The sequence below is a fragment of the Dama dama genome, chromosome 23 (genome assembly GCF_033118175.1).
Source record: "Dama dama isolate Ldn47 chromosome 23, ASM3311817v1, whole genome shotgun sequence".
Lineage (NCBI taxonomy): Eukaryota > Metazoa > Chordata > Mammalia > Artiodactyla > Cervidae > Dama > Dama dama.
Window position 1 is genome coordinate 71,631,917 of NC_083703.1, and position 25,260 is coordinate 71,657,176.

The following is a 25,260-nucleotide window of genomic DNA, read 5'->3' on the forward strand; positions in this document are numbered from 1 at the left end:
ACCACGGAGGGACTGTGGTCATGTGAATGACAATTTCAGGCCAGCGTGGGAAAGGGACCAGAGTCCCGGACAGAGGAAGATGATAAACACAGCAGACCATCTACAAAGCTGATACGGACTCACAGACAGAACAGACGTGTGGCTGCCAAGGAGGGCAGGGGATGGACTGGGAGTCTGGGTTAATAGATGCAAACTATTACCCATGCAGTACTTCCCAGGTGGTTCAGTGGTACAGAATTCACCTGCAATGCAGAAGACGTGGGTTTGATCCCTGGGTTGGGAACAGCCCCTGCAGAAGGAAATGGCAACCTACTCTAGTATTCTTGCCTGGAGAATTCCATGGTTAGAGGAGCCTGGTGGGCTACAGTGCCAGGCACAACTCAGCGACTAAACAACCTATACAATGGATGGACAACAAGATCCTACATTATAGCAGAAGGAACTATATTCAATGTCCTGGGATAACTATAATGTAAAAGAATATATATAACTTATATAAGTATATATGAATCACTTTACTGTACAGCAGAAATGAACACAAGATTGTAAATCAACTATACATCAATTTAAAAAAAAATAGCAGACTGTGGCCAGATGAACCTCCCACATAGCAGAATGGATCTGGGGCCCAGACCTCTTGCTGATTCCTCAGGTGGAAACGGGTGGCCCATGCTATTTGAAATTGGCCAGACATGAAGGCCTCAAACACATGCAGGGCTCAGGAACCACTGGTGCCCAGCAGAAGCCTGGGACCTAAATTAGCCATGGGACCTGAATTTACTCCCTGCGTTTGTCCCCTCAAAACTCAACATTCCAATTCAGTATTGTGCTATTTTTTTCATCTAATATTTATTAATCATCTAGTGGCTAAAGATATGACAATGAACAAGCCAGACCTGGTCCCTCCCTTCACTTGGGCAGACGATTAAGTAGAAAAGACAAGTAACGAGCAAAAACCCCAAGATCTTACAGTGATAAGCCAACTGAGGAGAAAACAGGAGATGTGATAAGAGGGGAGTTGATGAGAAAGGCCAGTTTGGGTTAGGTGACTGGAGAAGACCTCACTAAGGTGGTAGCATCTCAGATAAAGCCTGAAAGGGGAAGGCACTTGGAGAAACAACATTCCATGCAGAATGCTTAGCATGTGCAAAGGTCCTGAGGCTAAAAATGAACTTGGTATGTTCTAGGAATTTAAAGGGAGACCAGTGGCTGGATAATAGAGACAGAGGAATGAGAGAGGTGGGAAGTGGGTTGAGAATGAAAGCAAGGGACTTATACAGAGTGGTTAAAAGTTTGACTTGTTGCCCAGTAGCCACTGGATGCTAATAGGGAGTTTTAAGTAGGAAAATGATTATACCTGGTTGATAGTCATCCCACAGTTAGGACAGTGGTTACCCTTAGGGGGAACAGTGACTAGAAGGGGACAGACAGGAGTTATCCAGAGTGCTGACAACATCCCATTTCTTCACCAGGGTGTTGTTTATGAGGCTGCCTTCCGCTTGTGAAAATTCATCAAGTTGTGTATTTAAGAGGCATGACCATTTCTGCATATATAGCCTATTTCAAGAAAACATTTACAAAAAGTGAAGCTGGGTTCTCCCAAGAATTTATTTCAGAGCAGCAAGAGGAGGTAGGGAGGTCAATTTGGAAACCTGTGTAGACACCTGGGTGTGAGAAGGGAGGGCTCCAGGAGGGGCTGGGGCAATGGAGAGACACCTGCCTTCAGACACGCCAGGACCCCGTTTCTGACTCCATGTCTCCTGGCACCCGGGAAAGGCACTCCACTCCTGAACTGGCCCCAGGGACAGTCCCACCCCGGGCAGCACCACCCAGATCAGGCCCAACATGAGTGGCGGGGAGAAATTCAGATAAGACAAGAGACACAGATGTTTATCCAACAACAACAGACCCATCCACTATTTATGAAGCACCCGCTATGTCTCAGTTGTTGGGTACGGCTGGAGAAGGAACAACAGGTAAGGAGCGGGTGGAACGAACTGAGAGAGTAGCACTGAAATATGTACAATTACCATGTAAAATAGACAGCTAGTAGCAAGTTGCTGAATAGCACAGGGCCCTCAGCCTGGTGCTCTGTGATGACCTAGGGGGCTGGGATGGGTGGCGAGGGTGAGAGGAAGGCTCAAGAGGGAGGGGACATATGAATACTTCCAGCTGATTCACACTGGACAGCAGAAACCAACACAATACTGTAAAGCAATTATCCTCCAATTAAAAATACAAATAAAGAAGGAACAGAGGCTGAGAAGGGTAGGGGGTACGGGTCATAACGTGGACGGGGAGAGTCAGGGTAAGGTGCAGAGAAGGCAGCTGGGGACCAGGGTTAGCAGGCTCCTGAGACCCTCCGTAGGCATAGAGGGTCGCCACACAAGCTGAGGGAGTGAGTCTCTGTCCACTAGGATCTGTTTGACCACCCCTGAGGGACAGTCCCACTCTGGAATTGCGTCAGTTCTTTGCTGAAGATCGATTCATCCACATCTTTTAGTCCTTTGCTAGAGATCCAGGTTCTGTGTACACCTTTAAACAACAGACTGCTTTAAAATGAAAAAAGAAAAAAAATAATCCAGTGAGAGCTGAGACCTTAAAAGCAGAGAGTTGGAGAGCCCACGTTCTCATTTGGAAAGGAAAAGAATAAATTGATTTTGAGAAAAATTTGTACAATGGATTACTCTGAGAATTAATCACCCTGTGAGAAACAGGTCAGGCTAATTATTCCTGGAGTGGGCACACAGCTCTTGAAATGAGCTCCTAGTTATCAGACTTTCACACTCAACAGAGTCAGCCATAGCATCTGTTTAAAAAATAAAAACTCATTTGCATGTCACAGTTCAATGCCCAGGGGACATCATCTCATCATCAGGCAAAATATTTACCATTTTCTTGAAAAAGACATTCTCTACTGACCTCGTACCCAACCCAATTGGGAAGTTTCCAATCCACTTGAATGGAAACATATCCTCATGTGTAGATGAGGATGCAACAAAGACACCCAAATGACATCTACAGATGAAACAGAAGCTAAACTTACACTCTGTTAACAGAGGCCCAGCACACTCTAGTAGCATAGGAGATGATGACATCTAATATCTCTTTCAAATCTCTAAGTGGATGGTTTTTATTTGATTGGCTGGAAGGCAAAATCAATAGTTACAAGCAATCCTTCAATGAACACAGACCCACCCTAGAAGACAAATGCAATCTATCCAACACTAAAGGGTACCAGGAACTACTGATGGGCCATGTAGAAATGGGGCTCCTCAAAATCTGCAAATAGTGGACCAGAGCATTTCCACACAGGATAATGAGAATATACTTGTCTTCGAAATCAGAAATTGTTCATTTCTTTCCATCCCATTCTGTTCTATGTTATGTAAGATAAAGGGCATCTAAGGGTCAGAAAACCGGATGAAGAAATAATGAAATTTGAGGCTGCGTGGAAAAGAAAGGATAGAGATGAAAAGAAAGGAAGTCAGAAAAAATGCAGGATTGCTTTCAAAATAAGATCCTAGTGCCTCTGAAATGAAAATAAAATCAACATGGGAGTACAAGAAAGTTCTCTTTTGGATGAATCTATCCAGCTTCAAAAAGGACTACTTCATAAAGTTAACTGAAGCTCAAAAGTTGAATAGGGAGATTCCTATACAACTTTTGTTAACCCCGGATGGTCCAAGGAGGCTTTCAAAATAAAGAGAGTTGATGTTTCCTCCACCCCTGAATGTTGGGATTTTGGAGACAACTCATTTATGACACAAATGTGTCTCCCGCTTTAATTAAACTCCTTCTCTCATCAAGAGAAGGGAAAATAATCCCAATCTAACATCTCATCCATGTTGAACTCTTCTGTCTCTCTTCTGTTTCCAAACGAATTTGGCTTATTAAAAAAGTAATGAGCTATTAATTAACTCTACACTCACATAAAGCTGTTTAATTCTCAATCTAATTAGCAGCAATCTGTTGAAGGGTTCTAACGATTATTTTAAATTTGCTAACAGAAACATCTTTTCACTTTTCATAAGTTATTTATAGAAGAACTCACATTGGATCCTGCTTGGTTTTTAATTTGATAACATTTTTATTAAATGCACCACTCTTCTCCCATCTGCGAGTGACAGGGTTTAGAACTGTCACCCTCGGAAAGCTCAGAAATAGTATCTTGGGTCAGCGACATGGCCTTGCACTCTTCTGGTCTTTGACAGAACCTCCAAAGGATGAGCTACATGTGGAAGACCTCTGTCCTGATGTCATTCTCGAAGACGGGGGACAAACTCAAGGACTGCAAGCTTCTGGCAGAAAGACCGAAGGCTTAGAGTTACTGCTGGGACTGCATGTGGTAGGAAGGAAAGCACACCATGACACCCTCAGGCAGGACTCTTTGAAACTGATGTAACACAGAACGTTCCCGTGAGCTTCTGTGGCTGTGTGTCCAGGGGTTAAGATTCTGCTCTTCCACTGCAGGGGTCACGGGTTCAACTCCCAGTCAAGGAACTAAGATTCCCACATGCCGTGCAGCGGGGTCAAAACATACAAGAAATAAAATAAAAAATTAAATAGAAAGAACATTCCTGAACCTCTTGCTAAGAAACAGCACACACTGAATTGCATTTCATTTTTGTGTAGGATTGTTACTAAACCATCACAGTGAAATGTAAAAATATCAAATGATATTTTACATGCATGCTGTTTGCATTTCTGTACACATTATAAGTCTCTATGTACATATGAATGTAAAGGGCTATATATTCCAAATTACATACCAAATAAGTATGCATTCATATGTATACACACACACAAATTCAACATAAAGTAAAATGTGTTTATTCAGAGGCATCTTTATTCTTCCGTATAACATAAGAGATTAGATTATTCTTGATATGCCACTTTCTCTAAGCCTCCAAAATCTAATGTGCAGTAAGACTATTTTGCAGTGAGTATCACCATTGAGAAATATCTGGAAAAATAGCTGAGAGACAAAGTAGGTGATTCATTAGCTTTCCCCTAACATCTGAGAGGAAACTGTTTCCTGTACCACCTCTCACCTTTCCTCCTTGGTACATGAAGAGGCAACAGGCATATGGTAAAGAAAACAAATTCTAGAGCGAAACTGCCTGGGCTTGAATCTCAGAAGATACTAAGCTGTGTATCTTTGGGCAAGTTATCAAACCTCTCTGTGCCTTGGTTTACACATTCGAAAAATGAGAACAATAACAGTACCAACTTCATGGGATCCTTATGCTAATTAAATGAATTAAGATCTCTAAAGCCCTTAGAATAAAGTCTGGTACACAGCAGGAAAACTTTTAGCTACTCAGTCATTTCCAACTCTTTCAGACCCCATGGACTATAGCCCACCAGGCTTCTCTGTCCATGGAATTCTCCAGGCAAGAATGCTGGAGTGGTAGCCATTCTCTTCTCCAGGGCATCTTTCCAACCCAGGGATCGAACCCGGGTCTTCTGCATTGCAGGCAGATTCTTTACCACCTAAGCCACCATGCTCTGTTATTTCTAAATAAAATTAACTCTAGTTAGGCACTTCTCCCTGTAAAATAGAAGAACTGAGAATGTTGCAAGGCCATTCTTCCACACACAACACTACTTAAAGAAAAATTCAGAAGCTCAAATTACAGACAATTTGGTCACAGTGTAGAGCTTCTTGTAGGCATTTTTTTCTTTCTTTTCAGAGAAAACACAGGTAAGGTGTTAATTCAAATTCCTTATATTTTGAGCCTTCACTAGTGTTATTATTTATTAAATGTCATTATTCATTAAAATGCTAATAATTCACTAGGTTTTTAAAAAATTAAATAGAGAACCTTGGAAAAATTAAATTTAAATAAGTTGAATATTAATGGAGCAGGAAGCCTGGAGGAGTGTGTTCAGGAAACTAGTTATTTATTTATTTTACAAAAAAGAGTCAGTTATAAATAGTATTAATAATAACAGTAATAATCACCTGCATTTATTAAGCATTTTCCACACGCCAGGCCCTACACTCGGTGGGTTACATGCACCGTTTCATTGCATGTGACAAGTGCAAAGGCGGGCACACTGGTGTTCCTCTCCTCACTGGATTATCGCACTCTTTACATCTCCTTTCCCCAGTTACTCCACCCCTGCAGTAGTACCCTGAGCAGACAGTTTTGGACACTTGTTGGAAGGAGATGCTCATTTCCAACATCTCTGCCCCTGAAGGTCATGGAGGAACTGAGAAAGTACCCAGGAGAGAAGGGTACCACACAGATGGCAGGATGCCAGATTTAGCCCTTAAACTTGGGGCCAAGGACTTCCCATGGGCCTGTGTGTCCAGATGGTCAATCCTGGAGCATAAACAGGCACTTCAATCCACAGCGCCATCACAGACTATTGTCCACTTTGTCCGTGTCCCTGAATCAGAGATCCTGGTGTCCACTGGTTACTCCATCAACAAGGTCAGAGAGCATGGTTCTCACCCAGGGGTGGTTTGTCCCCTCCAGGGCTCTTATAATATCTGCAGACTTTCTTGGTTGTCAAAACAGGGAAGGGAAGAGTTCCTACTGGCATCGGGTGAGTAGAGGTCAGAGTTGCTGTCAAAGATCCTCCAATGTACTAGAGAGCCCCCATTCTCCCAGCAAAGAACTACCCAACAGAAAAAGTCAATTCAATTTCCAATTTAAGCCCAGGATGAGAACCTCTGTCCTTGAATGGTTTACAAATAGCATGGGGTTTGGGTCCAGACAGGCCTGGCCATGGCTTTATTACAACTGTCAAAGAGCCTTGGGTAAGTAACTCACTGAGCCTTACTTCTCTCATCCACAAAATAAGAGCCTGATAAAGTCAGCTGAAAAATCCCCGAGCACAGCCCTGTGAACTCTGCAAACTGCAGCTATTATTATCTCAGCAAACTGCAGCTTTTATTATTATGGGTTTCTCCTCATTGAAATCGTACAATCCACTTTCTGTCAGTACCACCTCTGGGGACTAGTTGCAAACCTTACCTCTGAGTAATGAATTTCAAACCATGACTCTAACTGATCCATGCAGGGGACTGAGCTCCTAACTTTGGCCTCATTAGTACCACTGAGTTGTCCAAAAGAAGGTACATTAAGAATCACTCTTTCCACTTGACAACATTCAGCAACTGACAGCACAATCAGAGCACATGGACCACAGGATCAGCCCTGGAGAATCAGGAGTCTAACTTCCTGACTCCCAGGACTTCCCATGGAGCCAGCATGTCCTAATGGATATTATAAACCAGAACACACAGGTGGTGGGGATTAAATGAGATAAGGCTGGCAAAACACTCAAGGCCTTGTCTTAAACAGTGTTCATTAAATATAGTTAATATAAATATAAAATTAATGGCAGTGCACCAAACCCCAACAGTTATTTACCAGACTCACCTGTGTAGTAATAAATAACAGCAATGCTCACCCCACTTGCCGTATCTACCAAGATCAGACCTACTCATGCCTTTCAGCTCACATATCATCGCCCCCAGGAGACCCTACCTGACCCCAGGTCTGCCATTCTGTGTTCTGGCAATTCACTGGGCTTACCTACCACCATCACAACTGCCTTCTCATGTTACTGCAATTGTTTTTTGTTTTTTTTTCATCACAAATTTGTGGGGTCCTAATGGCAGGGAATACATTTTTGTTCATGTCTATGTTTGCAGCATGTGGCACAGGGCCAGTATATGCTACAGAATAGCCATCCAACATGGATATCATGTGGGCTGAAACATGAATGTATCAGATGGCTCTTGCCACAAAAGCACTGGCCTTAAACTAAATGCCTTAAAGCAAAAAACATTACTCATGATCTACTCATGTGGATCATGGATGTACAGGCTGTCCGGGGACCAGCTGACCTGGATGTGGCTCAGTCAGACTTGCCCTGGGCTTCAGCTTGGGTCCAGATTTATCCCATGTGACTCTCATCCTCCTTGGACCAGTGGACTTGCCACTCACGTTCCTCTCATGGCAATGACTGGACACGAAAGGGGTGAACAGAAACATGCAGTGTTTCTTGGGCTTTCAGAAGACATGTCCACCTATATTTTACTGGTTTAAACAAGTCACATGGGTGATGCCAAGCTCACTGGTTGAAGAAAAAGGCCATCTCTCTATTGGGAGGCAGTGCAGAGATGTGACCAGAGGGTGGGATGCAGAACTGGGAATGGCAATGGGAACTCTTGTATTCAAAGCAGAAGGCTGTTCCTACCTACTCCTAGGATCTGTGTGTGGTTATGAAATGCTATGCCAAGCTGTCCCATTGGAAGTCAGGGCCTGCATTATTCCACACCAGTGTCTACTGCTGTGCCCGCAGCTTATTAATCAGCCCAAACACTCACAACTGGAGAAGGATCATGACGCATGCCGACCAAGGTCTGTCTCATGCCTAAGCACCCCACAGCTACTGCTTCCCAACGAGACCAAGTCAAGTAAAAAATATAATCCTGAAGCCTTCCTCCAATGATATTTTCTTTCCCAAACGTAATTTCTGAAGTATTTTGGAAGCAGTGTGACACGGTCAGGAGAACTATGAAGGGGAGGTGGACAAACAGCCAAAGCCAGCTTCGTGAACTCGTCACACCCCCAAGCTCAATCTCCATCCATGCACCAAAGGGACAGGGTGACAGAACCCCTGGGACACTTTGGAAGTCAAGCTCAAGGCATTCTGGTCCAGAACTGGTTTCAAAAAGTAGGTTCGTTTAGTGGCAAGAGCCAGAGACTCCTGCACTGTAATGACAAATGCTTCTAAAACAGTCCCGATCAAGTCAGGTTTTGTTATAAAACACAGACAACACAGATGAAAAGCATCCCACTCTCATTTGAGGTCAACCTGGCTTTTTCCCAGGGAAATCTAAAAAGATCTGTGTGTCAATCCAAGTTAGAGGTCCAAATCTTCTAGTTCGTCTTGTAACGATGAAGCATCCACATCCCACAGGTAGAATAGTCAAGCTGAGTGATAGATACATAGCTGGCTTGGGTCTAACCCCATCACAGAAACATATTTTTAGGTGTGCCCCACTTTTCAAAATGTTTAATATGTAAAAATAAATATGCCAAACAGAGGAAATATTATATTACAGAATATTAATTTAGTTAACAAAGTGCTCTTTTTAATTGGGTAAATCCCCCATAGCTTTTATGTCTTATTTTCATTATCTTTTGCTATATGAGTTTTTTTTTAATTGCAGTATAGTTGATTTACAATGTTGTATTAATTTCTGCTATACAACAAAGTGATTCAGTTATACATATATATATATATATATATATATATACACATTCTTTTTATATTATTCTCTCTTATGGTTTATCACAGGATATTGAATATAACTCCCTATGCTACACAGTGGGATCTTGTTTATCCATCCTATATATAATGGTTTGCATCTGCTAACCCCTTAGTCCCACTCTATCCTGCTTGTCAATCACAAGTCTGTTCTCTATGTCTGTGAGTCTGTTTCTCATAGAAATATTTTTTCTTTTTTTATATTCTTTTCCAAAATATTTTGATTTTAGATGTACAATGCATGTACCTATCATGACAGGAAGAAATATTTTATGCTTGATTAGACATCAGCAAAGTTTTTCTGTAAAGGGCCAGATAATATTTTCAGCTCTGCATCTGCACCATAAAAGGAATCACAGACTATAAACATATGTGAATAAGAGTGGTTGTGTCCCAACAAAATGTTATTCATAAAACAGCGGGTAAGATGACTCTGGTCCATGTATCATATTTTTTGACCCTTAATTGAAAACAATGAGAATATATTTGGCTCAACTTCTAGAAAATCAGTCAATATTTCCAAGAAGCCAAAAAAAAAAAAAAATGTGTAAAATTTAGGTCACTCTTTGGCAGAGTTTGATTTAAGCAGTACCTGCTTAGAAACCTAGCTATTTATGTAATCCTCCTTACAGGTTGGTGAGATAGAAAATTATATCCCCATTTTGCAGATGAAAACAGTGAGGCTGAGTTCAGAGACCCACCCAAGATCACACGCTAAAATATAATAAAACCAGGATCTCAACCAAAGTCTGTGTTCATTTTAGTTTGCTGATTATCCAGCATCAGTGGGTATAAATGTTAGTTATAAAGAATGATCAGAAAATGTCACTTTTATTCTAAGAAAATCATCAGTGATGAATTCAAATTTGCAAGTAAGATGTTCTTTAAAGCTCTTTTTACAATACAACCAAATTGGAAACAATCTAAATGTCCAATATTAAATGGGAAGTTAAACAAATTACTATGGAACCATTGAAAATAGTATTCATAAGAATATGTAATGATGTTAGAAAATGTTCACAATAATGCTATGTGAAAAAAAACAAGAAAGCAACGCAGTGGCTAAAGCAGGACCCCATTGTTTTAGCATGTATATTATACAGAAAACTCTCAAAAGCAATACTTTAATTGCATATTATCACTTGGCTCTCTGTGGTTTGGAGACAACTGGTAATTTTATTCTTTGAACTTTTTTGGTTTTGCCAAACTTTATTCAATGTACATCTTGAACTTTCATCATCAGTTAAATGTGTCTTTAAAAGTCATTTATCCTTTGAAGATGTGATAGACACACACAATACACACTTACTCACACACAGATACATACAATAGAATATTATTCAGCCAAAAAAAACGAAATAATGCCACTTGAAGCAACAGGGATGGTCTTACACATTATCATACTAAGTGAAGTAAATCAGAGTAAGAAAGATATGGTATCACTTATATGTGGAATCTAAAAAAAATTACACAAAAGGATTCATTTACAAAACAGAGACTCACAGACATAGAAAACAAACTTACAGTTACCAAAGTTTGGGATGGGGGAAGGGATAAATTAAGAGGTTGGGATTAACAAATACACACTACTATATGTAAAATAAATAACAAGGTCTAACCGACAAGGACCTATTGTATAGCACATATCACTATACTCAATATTCTGTAATAACCTATTACTATTGTATAGCACAGGTAACTATACTCAATATTTTGTAGTGACCTATTAGGAAAAAAATCCTGATGCTGGGAAAGATTGAAGGTGAAAAGAGAAGGCAGAAGAGGATGAGATGTTAAGATAGCATCACTGAATCAAGGGACATGAATTTGAGCAAACTCCAGGAGATAGTGAAGGACAGGGGAACCTGACGTGCTGCAGTCCATGGAGTCACAAAGATTTGGACACAACTTAGCAACTGAACAACAACAACAAATAAGGGAAAAGAATCTGATAAGGTATGCATATGTATATACACACACAAACACATATAACTGAATCACTGTGCTGTGAAACTCACATGACTTTGTTAACCAACTATATTTCAGTTTTTAAAAATGAAGGAAAAAAGGCAGTTTATCCTTAATGATTTTCTATTCCCTCCTTTATTGTTCTCTTCTATTTATTCTTTCTTATGGGGAAGCTTTTCATAAATTAAAATTTGAAAACCAACCATTCCATCCTCTATATTCATGAGAGAATCCTGTGTATAGGCCTTAATAATAGGCTGCAATGTACACCTGGGTTTATATCTCTAGTCTTTAAAAGGAAGCAGCAGTGGTCCTTCAAATGTTTGGAACCATCCTCAAAATCACATATGTGCATGAATCCAGTCTTACTGACAAGCCCTTTTGAGTAAAAAGAAACCCTACATCAACATTTATCCTTTCTAAGATTAACGGCAAAAATAATTACCACTAATAATGAGCATAATATCCCAGTACCATTTGCAATATACCTAACATGCTTGGTGTGGTTTTTAATATTGCCTCAGAGATAAGTAATGAATCAGGAGTTTCCTCCGAGCATTGAGGAAGTGGCACCACCTAAGAGCAGTGTGAGAAAATCAGGTCCAGAAGAACCAGGCCTGAGTCCCCAGCAAGGTCACTTAAAGCCGAGTGTCCCATGGCAAGTCACAAATTCTCATCAGCTTAGCATCCTCATTCTTAAACTAAGAGTAACCACACTCTCCTTTCAGCACTCACCACAGAGCTATTAAGATCCAGTGAGAAAATAGTGACAAATTACATTATGTATGTAGTGTTCCTGCCGTTACTACCAGTGATAATACTGGGGATGTTTCCTTTACCTGTCACTTTCAGATCCTGGTTTTTTAAAACAGTTTTCTAGGAAACTGGTTGCCTTCTATATTGGATGAAGACATTGTGGGTATGCATGTTGGGGGGGTGGGGTATGGGTGTGTGGGTGTGTGTGTCACTGTGGGCATGCCTGTTGGTGTGTCTGTCTGTCATCGTGGGTATGCCTATAGGGGTGTGTGTGTGTGTGATCATAAGCATGCCTGTTGGGGTGTGTGTATGTGTGTGTATCATCGTGGGTATGTCTGTTGGGGTGTGTGTGTGTGTATTTGTGGGTATGCCTATTGGATGTGTGTATGTGTATGTGTGTGTGGAGGTGTCATTGTGGGTATGCCTATTGGGGTGTGTGTCTGCCTGTCTGTCATCATGGGTATGCCTGTTGGGGGGTGTGTGTGTGGGTGTGTGTGGGTGTGTGTGTGATCATAAGTGTGCCTGTTGGGGTATGTGTATCATCATGGGTATGCCTGTTGGGGTGTGTGTGTGTGTGTGTGTGTGTGTGTGTGTGTGTGATCAGGCATGTGTGTGTGTGTGTGTGTGTGTGTGTGTGTGTGTGTGATCATAAGCATGCCTGGTGGGGTGAGTGTGTGCATGTCATGTTGGTTATCCTTGTTTAACTCAGCTGTACATAAATGAGAGTCCAGAGAATGTGAAATGATTGACATATTCTTCTAGGTGGGACCCCTCCAAATCTGTGGGGCTTCCCAGGTGGGGTAGTGATAAAGAATCCACCTGCCAATGCAGGAGACACAGGAGACAAGTTCAATCCCTGGGTCAGGAAAATCCCGTGGAGAAGGAAATAGCAACCCACTCTAGTATTCTTGCCTGGAAAATCCCATGGACAGAGGAGCCTGGTGGGCTTAGTCCATGGGGTCACAGAGTCAGACACAACTGAGCACTGAGGTAATTGGGTAATCCTTCTAGGTGGTGCCAGTCCTATTTCTTCCCTCAATCATGCTTTTTGATTTTCCAAACATTTTGCATATTATTGCATAGCTATTTTAAGTACAGTTTTGTACTAACATAAAGCATAAATATAGAAAAGGGTACAAATCATAGATATATTGATTGATAAACTTTCATGACACACATAGATAACTGCCAACCAAACCAAGAAAGAAAATATAACTAACATCACAGAAGCATCCTTCATGCTCCTTCTCAATTAACATCCTGACATCCTCCCAAGATAACTACCATTTGATTTCTAACACCATAGGTTAGTTTTGTCTTGTTTTTGAAATATTAATGGAATCATACACTATTTTACCATCTGTGTCTGGCCTCTCATACCCAAAGTCAGCCGAGATTCACCCACTTTGTTGCACAAAGCAGTTCATTATCTTTGCTTAACAGAATTCCTTTGCATAAATATATCACAGTTTATTCATTCTACAATGGGTATTGGGGTTGTTTCCAGTCTTTCTCGATTCTTACAAATAATGCTGCTGGAAATATTCATATTTGGCTATGAATAAATATGTTGACCCATTTCTGTTAAGTATAGACCTAAAAGTGAAATGACATCTCATAAATTATGCATTTATTAGCTTTATTAGATCTGCCAAATTTATACTTCCAGGAGCAGTGTAGGAGAGTTCCAGTTGCTTCACACCCTCACCAACATTCAACATCATGTCTGTGTCATGTAATGACATGATTTAATCCAGGCTAAGACAGAAAGGAATGGCAGGCAAAATAAAAATGGCAAATGCTTTAAAAAAAATCATTTAAATTTGTCTTTTGGTTTCAGTTTTTATTCTGGCATTTGAATATGAGTTTCTTTGAACTTTTTGAATTCACAAGAGTCATCCATAGAGAAGCTAGAAAAATAATGAGAGCTGTCACCTACCAAGCATTTACTTAAATCAAGCCCTTTGTCATCTCACATAAATCTTAAACATATTCGATGAGGCCAGTGCTCACACACTGTCCCTTTTTACAGACAAGAAAAGTGAAGTTCAGAGAGGTTGAGTAACTTGCCCAACACCACACAGCTACCAAGTGACTGATACAGAATTCAAACCTAGTCTGGTGGCTCCAAAACCTGTGCTCCTGATCACCGAGCTATCCCTTATCATTGTAAGATTATAGTAGATTCCAAACTTTAACATGCCTCAGAACCCCCTGGAGGGCTTATTAAAACAGACTGCTGGGTCCCACCCTTAGAGTTCCTGATTCAGTAAGTCTAGGGCAGGGCCTGATAATCTGCATTTCTAACAAGTTCCCAAATGATGCCAGTAGGGTCACACTTTGAAAACCCCTGTTCTAGAAGATGGAGATCATGTCTGACTTTTCTCCATTATCCAAAAGCCCTGGTCCAGTGCCTGGCAGACACCAGACACAAAAGTGATTACTGAATGATTCCTATCCTCATTTGGCTCTCAGAATGCTGCAGGCTAATGTGAGTGAACCCCCTGACCCTTCTGACTTGGTGAAGGCCACGTGAAGAGTCACAAAGGACCTGTCCACAAATGTGAAGGAGGCAAGTGACTCCACATAGCTCCTCCACTTTTCTTTCTTTTTTTTTTTTTTTTTCCATTTCTTTATTTGGCTGTGCCCCGTCTTAGTTGCAGCATGCAGTATCTTTTTAGTTGCGGCATGTGGGCTCTAGTTCCCTGATCAGGGACCAAACCTGAGGCCCCTCCATCAGGAGCATGGAGTCTTAGCCACTAGACCACCAATCTATAAGTAAGTCAACATAGGGGGAAGAGTAAAACTGTTTCCTGGGTGCATATTGCTCCCAGGCGACTGTGTATCCAGGGCCTCCAATACCCAGAATAGTTCTGGTAACTGGAAACTGTTGTAACTGACTGAATTCAAGCAAACGTGCCCGCACCCTTGCTCAGTGCACTTTCTACAGTAGGGTTTTCAGTTGTGGCAGAAACTGTCAGTTGTCTCCTCAGATCTATTCCTCCTTTTTTCATTAAGTAATAGCACCCCAGTTGTAAGCCAAGAATCACTGCACATGGTGACTGCAGCCATGAAATTAAAAGACCCTTACTCCTTGGAAGGAAAGTGATGACCAACCTAGATAGCATATTAAAAAGCAGAGACATTACTTTGCCAACAAAGGTCCGTCTGGTCAAGGCTATGGTTTTTCCAGTGGTCATGTATGGATGTGAGAGTTGGACTGTGAAGAAAGCTGAGCACCGAAAAATTGATGCTTTTGAAATGTGTTGTTGGAGAAGACTCTTGAGAGTCCCTTGGACTGCAAGGAGATCCAGCCAGTCCATCGTAAAGGAAATCAGTCCTGGGTGTTCACTGGAAGGACTGATGCTGAAGCCAAAACTCCAATACTTTGGCCACCTCATGCGAAGAGATGACTCACTTGAAAAGACCCTGATGCTGGGAGGGATTGGGGGCAGGACAGAGGATGAGATGGCTGGATGGCATCACTGACTCAATGGGCATGAGTCTGAGTAAACTCCGGGAGCTGGTGATGGACAGGGAGGCCTGGCGTGCTGCGATCATGGGGTTGCAAAGAGTCAGATATGACCGGGCGACTGAACTGAACTGAACTGAACAGTGCCTGGGCTTCCCAGGTGGCAGTAGAGGTAAAGAACCCACCTGTCAGTGCAAGAGACGTAAGAGACAGGGGTTCAGTCCCTAGGTTGGGAAGATCCCCTGGAGGAGGACATGGCAACCCACTCCAGTATTCTTGCCTGGAGAATCCCCATGGACAGAGGAGCCTGAAGGGGTACCATATAAAGGGTCGCAAAGAGTCAGACATGACTGAAGTGACTTAGCACACACCATACCCAGGTAAAAGGCTATTTTTCTGCCTTCCTTGTATTTTTACTATACCCACATGAACATGATGAAGTTCTGAGCAAGAACACACAAACAGAGGTAAACCTTCCAGGAAGTTTTCTTAAAAGAGAGAGAATATGCCCTTCTGTATCTCTTTCTCCATCTTGCTACTTCAAATGCAAAGACTGTAACTCAAGCAGCCACCTGGACTATGAAGCTCAGGGTCACAGACCATGTGAATGATAGAGAGGTAAACTGGAAGGAGCCATTGGCTTAAAACTCAACATTCAAAAAACTAAGATCATGGCATCCGGTCCCATCACTTCATGGCAAATAGATGGGGAAATAATGGAAACAGTAACAGACTTTATTTTCTTGGGCTCCAAAATCACTGCAGATGGAGACTGCAGTCATGAAATTAAAAGACGCTTGCTCCTTGGAAGAAAAGCTATGAGCGACCTAGACAGAATATTAAAAAGCAGAGACACTACTTTGCCAACAAAGGTCCATATAGTCAAAGCTATGATTTTTCCAGTAGTCATATATGGATGTGAGAGTTGGACTATAAAGAAAGCTGAAGGCCGAAGAATTGATGCTTTTGAACTGTAGTATTGGTGAAGACTCTTAAGAGTCCCTTGGACTGTAAGGAGATCCAACCAGTCCATCCTAAAGGAGATCAGTCCTGAATATTCATTGGAAGGACTGATGCTGAAGCTGAAACGCCAATACTTTGGCCACCTGATGTGAAGAGCTGACTCATTGGAAAAGACCCTGATGCTGGGAAAGACTGAAGGAGAAGGGGGCAACAGAGGATGAGATGGTTGGATGGCATCACCAACTCAATGGACATGAGTTTGAGTAACCTCCAAGAGTTGGTAATGGACAGGGAAGCCTGGCATGCTGCATTCCATGGGGTCACAAAGAGTCAAACACAACTGAGCAACTGAACTGAATAAGGAGCCCAGTGGGCTACAGTCCATGGGATCAAAAAAAGTCAGACACGACTGAGTGGCTAACACTACTACTAATGACCCTTTTAACCTTTCATTACCACTAGACAAGCAGGATTGCTTCCTCTAAGACAGCATTTACAAGAAGTGGGAATCAACTTTCATCTCGTTTAAGCCAGTTATTTTGAGGCTTCTCTTTTACGCAACAAAACTTCATCTTAATTAGTACATAGATGTTAACAGACAGTGTGAGCCAGCTGGAAGACCCCTGGGCCCAGTTTAGCCTCCCTCTTTCATAGTATGGCCCAAGCAAGTCACTTCAGTTCCCTGCACCTCTGTTTCCCCATCTATAAAATAGGAAGAAAAACACGTGTTGCAATTACTTTAAAAGGCTTTTGTGAGGCCTAGCTGAAATAAGCTCTATGAAATTTAAAGCCCTACAAATATATAAAGGACTTTCACTTCCTACAAACACAAGAATTTTTTTAAAGAGAAAATGAAATAAGAGAAATCCATGTATGAGAAGTCTCTTCTAATTAAGCAGAAGGAAGCTGCATCAGACCAACGGTTTCTCTGCTCATCTCTGCCAAGGCACCTCTCTCAGTCCCATTCAGGTCATTCTTTATTTTCCAAATGAGAACTTAATTTTGCTCTAACAACATTATTACATCTAAATTAAATATTTATTGGACTGAATATCAATTGACTTTTAGAAATAAAGATTTGAAATTTATGTGCTAACATAGAGTAATTCAATAATTGTAAATTTCACAACTGAGCTTTGTAATCAATTACTCTTTAGTAATGATATAAATACACATTCTTCTCAGGAGACCCTAGACAACTATAAATTAGATTCTGCACACACAACAATCTGGCAATGTCTCCGCACAGGTTTTGTCCCTTCTGAGGAGTAACCGAGGCCAGGGATTCATCCCAGACCAGCTCCCCTGACCATGAATTCAGACCCCAGTTCACGCATCACTCAGGCAGTGCCAAAACTAGAGTTAATGAGCACTCACACAAAACACAATTCAGAAGATAAATCACCTGGAACAAAAACCTCACAGCCCAATTCAAGGAGATGCTGTACAATGTGTGGGTAATAGACACGGTCACTCACGCATTCACCCATCCAACATATAATTATTGAGCACCTGCTGTATGCTGGGCACCTGCTACATCCGTGTAGCAAACAAAGGCACCGGCCCTCCTGCAGGGTGGGAATAAAGTGCGATGAACAATAAAAAATAATTAACATAAATAAGCAAATTAAACTGGGCTGAACATCAACTGACTTTTAGAAATAAAGATATGAAATGTGTGAGCTAACACAGAGTACTGGGTGGTCATAAATGCCCATTACACTGAAGAGAAATTTGTAAGCTAAGTAGTATCCTAATTTTGTAATTAAATGATAAATAAGGGTTCAAAGACGAGAAGTTAACTCGCTCAAAATCAGAAATGAAGTTAGATTTGGGATTTGAATTCAGACCAACCGGATGCCCAATTCTGCCTTCATCCTACCCCTCATACCGAATGGGCAGATAAATGACCAAGCCTACACAATCAACTCAGAACTCATTTCTCACAGACTGCAGGACAGAAATCCTTGTTAATGTACCCAGGTCATCAATAAGAGACTCTCTCAGAAAATAAGGCAAAGATTAAGAGAATGCCTTGTAGCTAGCCTGGACACTGGCACCCATTAGCATCACCATGCTTAAATCTAGACTTGGCCTGAGCAAAATTTCCATTTTAATTTCCATGTGATAAACGTTGGCATTATTTTCACTCTGAAAGAACCTTAAAGCAATTGTGTGGATCATTGTTCATTTGAAACCCATTCTTTGTCTTCAAAGGACTGGCCAGCTACAGGAGAATGCATTATAAATTTGGTTTCTATTGGAATTAAGCTTGGGAAAATGGGGTTCTGAAACCCTTGGGGAGACCTCTATCACAGACCCACAGATTCTGGTAATTGATTAGAAAGCTTTTAAGTGAGCGCAGTGATTACATTTTGAATTCTTTTATATTAATTATTAAAGGCAAATTATGTTGTTGAAAAGAAAAGCCAGAGAAAGATGGTGATTTAATGACATAGGTTAGGGAGGCACTGTGGATAGGGTAATTGATTTAAAAAGTGAAAGGCATTGGGGAGAAGGTTTGTCAAAAACGGATTCAAACATTTGAAGACTGTGTACCTAGTCCTTGTTTATGTCTTGCTTGAAGACAGAAAGAAAGGAGCTGAAGATTTGGAGTCTGACTAAATATGAAGGAAAGAAACTGTTGTTATATTTGTAAAATAGGTTCGCCCACTGGTCTAGTCATGCCCGAATGCACAATCCTGCATCTCTCTCTCTGTAAATGAAAGAGCACACATGAGAAAGAAAAAGATTTTACTGGAATGCTGTAATTTTCTTGAGTTATTCCTTTTCAACTGAGATGCCAATACTTCCCAACAATACAGAAAGATGTTACAAAAGTCAGAGCACAGATTTTAGAGTCACTATATGATTGAAACATGGAAAATAAACTTGTGTTCTAAGAATGACACCAACACCTCCATTTCAGCCCCAGTCTCCCTTCCACTCTCAGTAGGAGACAGAGGCGCCAGGTAATAAATAGTAATAGAAGCAGCAGGAGAGTAGGAATACCCCATCCAGCAGCGAGGCTTACTAGTAGTAACAAATGTCCCTGGAGTGCAGCTTCTGAGCTGGGTCCCAGAACTATTCCTTAAAGGAAAGCTGCCCAAGAGAGCCACCCAACCTACTATGGATTTTGCAAGAACAAAGAATAGCCCTATAATTATGACTTTCATTTCTTCTCTGTGCAACAGAAAATGAAACATTGTTTGACAAAATTACTTTTGGGTGTGAACTATTTCTCTCTCCTTTGGCTTCCTCCTTAACCTTAGATGAGAAAAAAAAAAATTGTATCAGAAGAAAGGCTAATCACAAGACACGGCCGGGACACATCAACATCCTAATGCACCTACTAGTATCAAAGCCAAAGAAGACCGGAGGGCCCATCATGTCTTGCAACTTCCTTGGCCATTCCCTAGTCATGTGATTGCAGCCACAAGCATCACCCATAAGGGATGATAAAGCAGAAAGCCCAGGCCATTACACTAAGGCCTCACTGAGTACCACTGTAGCATCCCGTTGCCAAGCTAAGTTCAGAAAGAGGTTCAATACAGTATACTAACGCATATATATGGAATTTTAAAAGATGGTAACGATAACCCTATATGCAAAACAGAAAAAGAGACACAGATGTACAGGACAGACTTTTAGACTCTGTGGGAGAAGGCGAGGGTGGGATGTTCAGACAGAACAGCATTGAAACAAGTATACTATCAAGGGTGAAACAGATCACCAGCCCAGGCTGGATGCATGAGACAAGTGCTCAGGGCTGGTGCACTGGGAAGACCCAGAGGGATGGGATGGAGAGGGAGGCGGGAGTGGGGATCGGGATGGGGAACACATGTAAATCCATGGCTGATTCATGTCAATGTATGGCAAAACCCACCATAATATTGTAAAGTAATTAGCCTCCAACTAATAAAAATAAATGAAAAAAAAAGAAAGAGGTTCAAGAGCCCAAGGCAGGGGGACACAAACCCTTTCTAATTTGACAATCCAAAGAGAATTTCCCCATGGGAGGATACAGGGTCTGAGCTGAGAGAGACTGGGGCCCAGGTCAGATTCTGATGGCAGGGGAGGCTTTTTCTTTGCATGCAGACTTGGGCTAACCTCCACTTCTCGCTTGGTTCTGCTGGGTCTCACTTTGATTAGTTTTCCCAATTTTCTTCCCACCACCACATATCTGAATACTGCTTGATCTTCTGTGTTGACAATTGCCATGGAACAATATGAGCTTCCGAAGAGTTTCATTCTTTCCATTGTAATGATGATGACCCTTTTGAGAATTATACTGTATTTTCAAGCATTGAGCAAAGAAAGGCAATGATAATTAGATGAAACGTGTATGAAGGTGACAAAGACACCTACCATACAAATAACAAGAAACAGAGCAAGTCTGTATCAGGTAATCAAGTTAGAGGCAGGCAAAGACAGCCTGAGGCCCTCCACTGGGCCAGTGAGGGGGTATTCAGCTGCACACTTTTGTGGACAGTCATCAAAAAGGGCAAATAGGTTCAAAAAGCGTTAGAGAATTTTTAACAATGGAAGAGGAAGGAATGACACCTATTGGCTGGTCTTGTCTTGTCTTGGAGCAAATACATTGGGACTATCACAGATGACAAAATGCAGAGATCTGAAAGGTTCAAGCTCCAACAACAAATCATATGGCCTACTGCTCTTGACTGTCTTAAGACTGCCAACCCACCCTTTCTACCCTGTCCCAGCACCACCAAATTGGGTGGGGGGTGGGGGGTGTCACAAAATAGGAAAGGACAAAAGGCAGAAGAGCACCTTCGCTGGATTAAGGCATCAAAGGAAAAAGTTCCAGCATTAAGAAGAGACTTCTGTAACATCAAGAAGTGGGAGAGGGATGGAGAACCTCAAGAGACTTCCCACTTCTACTGCTGCACCTGAGTAAATGGATCTGGGCTTTAAGATCACAGGAGTACCCAGTCCTCGGCTTCACACTGTCCCGCAGCACATTTAAAAGAAAACCAAAAATCAGATTGCAGGCTACCAGCCCTAAGCCTACTCTGCCTGCAATTCAGACCTGGCTGGGGCAATGGGTTTCAAAGTCAGGGAACTGTTGGTATCTTTCAACTGCAGCTCCCATGCTGTAAGCCTGGGACAGATGACCCAGTACATTCTCAAACTATGCATATCACAATAGCACGTCAGCACAAGAGCCTCTTCATCACAATCTAAAATACATTTTTTCAGTTCAGTTCAGTTGCTCAGTCGTGTCTGACTCATTGTGACCCCATGAACCGCAGCACGCCAGGCCTCCCTGTCCATCACCAACTCCCAGAGTCCACCCAAACCCATGTCCATTGAGTCAGTGATGCCATCCAACCAACTTACCCTCTGTCGTCCCCCTCTCCTCCTGCCCTCAATCTTTCCCAGCATCAGGGTCTTTTCAAACGAGTCAGCTCTTCACATCAGGTGGCCAAAGTATTAGAGTTTCAGCTTCAACATCACTCCTTACAATGAACACCCAGGACTGATCTCCTTGCAGTCCAAGGGACTCTCAAGAGTCCTCTCCAACACCACAGTTCAAAAGCATCAATTTAAATAAATAAATAAATAAATAAAGCATCAATTTGGTGTCAGCCTGCACCAACTCTCACATGGTCCAACTCTCACATCCATACATGACTACTGGAAAAACCATAGCTTTGACTAGATGGATCTTTGTCAGCAAAGTAATGTCTCCACTTTTTAATATGCTGTCTAGATTTGTCATAGCTTTTCTTCCAAGGAGCAAGCATCTTTTAATTTCATGGTTGCAGTCACCATCTGCAGTAATGTTAGAGCCCACAAAAATAAAGTCTGTCACTGTTTCCATTGTTTCCCTATCTATTGCCATGAAGTGATGGGACCGGATGCCACAATCTTAGATCTCTGAATGATGAGTTTTAAGCCAGCTTTTTCACTCTCCTCTTTCACCTTTATCAAGAGGCTCTTTAGTTCTTCTTTGCTTTCTGCCATAAGGGTGGTGTCAACTGCATATCTGAGGTTACTGATATTTCTCCCAGCAATCTTAATTCCAGCTTGTGCTTCATCCAGCCTGGCATTTCACATCATGTACTCTGCATATAAGTTAAACAAGCCGGGTGACAATGTAGAGCCTTGATGTACTCCTTTCCCAATCTGAACTAGTCTGTTGCTCCACGTCTGGTTCTAACTGTTGCTTCTTGACCTGCATATGCATAGCACTGTGCCTTCTGTACGTCCGCCCTACAAAGATGTCAGCTCCACAAGGGTCCTCCCTGAGGGTCCTGTTCGTGTGCTTGTTTTACTCCCTCCCGCCTAGCCCTGAGCCTAGCCAGGTCATTCAGAAATTAGTTCAGTGAATGGTTGAAAGTGACTCTGGCAAAAGGGGGAGGGCATAGAGGCCGAAGGCGCAGATGGCTTCCCCAGCCTTTCAAACAGGCTCTGCCCTCCCTGTGTGAGGAGGGGAGGCAGAGCTCTGAGCCCTCACGCCAGGGCCACTCCTCCTGATTCTGCAAGGGGTCCCCTGCAGAAGGGCGGGGGGTCTGAAACCCCCCATTCTCCGTGCACTCAGCCGCCAGGGTCTGTCTGCATCTTTCTCTAACGTACACAACCAAGTGCTGGCTGAGCCCTGCCTCAGTGCCCTTTTCTGATTCCATTATCTTTCCACTCTAATGGGGAAAAAGGACTGACTCTTTGCCAACTTCCTCCCTTCCCATCTTACCAAACAGAACACTGCCTTTAGCTGCTCAGCTGCTTCTCCATCTTCATTCCCTCTTCCCAACTCCAAAGAGTTCTTTTGAGGGGATTTTGGGGTATAGAATCAAGAGAATACAGAAGAAAAGAAACAGAGAGGCAGAAAACAAAAGCAAACAATCTAGGCCAAAAAAAACTAAGCTGATCTAATTTTAAAAGTAACTTGACAAAAAATAAAACAACTTCCCTTCACAAAACTTAAGTTTTTTAAAGTGACTTATTAAAAATAAAATAAAAATACCCTCTCTCTTGTCAAAAAGCTATCTCTCAAAGAAACATTTAAACACAGATGATTCAGAGGTGATTTATTTTGACAAGCTTTATTTTTTTTAAACCGTCAGTATAACACTGATAACAATTTGAGAGAGACCAGAAAAAAGAACTCAAAAAAAAAAAATCTAACTTATGAACATAAGCAAAAATCCTAATTAAGCACTTATCAAATGGAAACCAGAAAACCATTTTAAAAAATAACACACCACGTCCTAATAAGGTTCATCTCAAGAAGAGGACCCATTAAAAATAATCACCATGTTAATACAGTAAAGAGTAAACATTTTATGGTGAATTCAGTAGTTTTAAAAAAAAGCATTTAATCAAGTTCTTCAGTTATGCCTGAGTTGATAAGAAAAAAAAGAAAACTCTCGATAAATTACAACAGAACTCGTGTTTTAACTCCATGAAAAACTAGCACGCGCACACACACATACATACTATTATCACCAACACCATTATCATATCACAAGATAATCAACAGAGTATTCAGGCAGGGGTGGGGGGCCTATAAGTGTTTCCATTAGGCAATGGTTTAAAAAAAAAAAAAAGATGCCCATTTTCACCACTGTTACTTAACACTGTGCTCTATGTGCTACTGGATACAATTAGTAAGGAACGAAATAAAGAGACTTCCCTGGTGGTCCGGTGGTTAAGAATCTGCCTGTCAAGGCAGGGGATTGAGGTTTGACTCCTGATCAGGGGACTAAGATCCCACATGTGGCAGGGCAACCAAGCCTGCTCACCATACCCAGAGAGCCCATGCATTGCGACTAAGAGCCCTCACGCCACAAGACCCAGAGCAGCCAAAACATTTTACAAAGAACAAAACAAGTAGCATATACCGGAAAAAAGACTGTAAAATCATCTTTCTTTGTAGCTGATTGCATTAATATACTTGAAAAATCCAAAGCTAATAGAAAAAACTAGATTTCAGTAAGAGAGCTGGATACTATTCTTAGTATTCTACCCTAATAACTATATAGAAAAAATGAGAAAAGATACTTCCCAAAAGAATAAGGATAAACAAAACATCTAGGAATGGATTTTATACAAACATACAAAACTTTGGAGGTTTTACTGGAGGACAAAAAGGAACTGCTGAGTCCATCATATACGTTGTTCTTGGAAACTTTGTGATATCCAATTTTGTGATAATTGAAGAGGTGATTCCAATCAAAAATCCCAATTTATGAACCATAACAGCATGATCCCCAAATTCACCTGGAAGAATAAAGTCAGCAAGAACAGTCAGAAAAAAATCTGAAATTGTGGTAACCATGAAGATTTGGGATGACTTCGACAACAGATGGGAAAACACATTGGAATGCTATATGGCAGGAAAAGACAGAGATATATAACAGAATATCCAGACGTAGACTCATGTTTACATGGAAATTTGATATAAGATAAAAGAGGCTTTATTTCAAATGAGTAAGGAAGATAGGCAGGATTCAATAAATGATGTTAGGACAACTAGCTGGTCACTGAAAACGTGAATCAAAAGTGTGCATGTGTATGTGTCTGCATGCACACATTAATGAAGACTAGAGGAAAGGTGGGCTTTCCCTGGTGGTTCAGTGGTAAAGAATCCACCTGCCAATGCAGGAGATGCGGGTTCAAACCCTGGGTCAGGAAGGTCCCCTGGAGAAGGCAATGGCAACTCACTCCAGTATTCTCGCCTGGAAAATCACATGGACAGAGGAGCCTGGCAGGCTACAGTCCATGAGGTCGCAAAAGGTCGGAGATGACTTAGCAACTAAACAACAACAAGAGGACAAGTA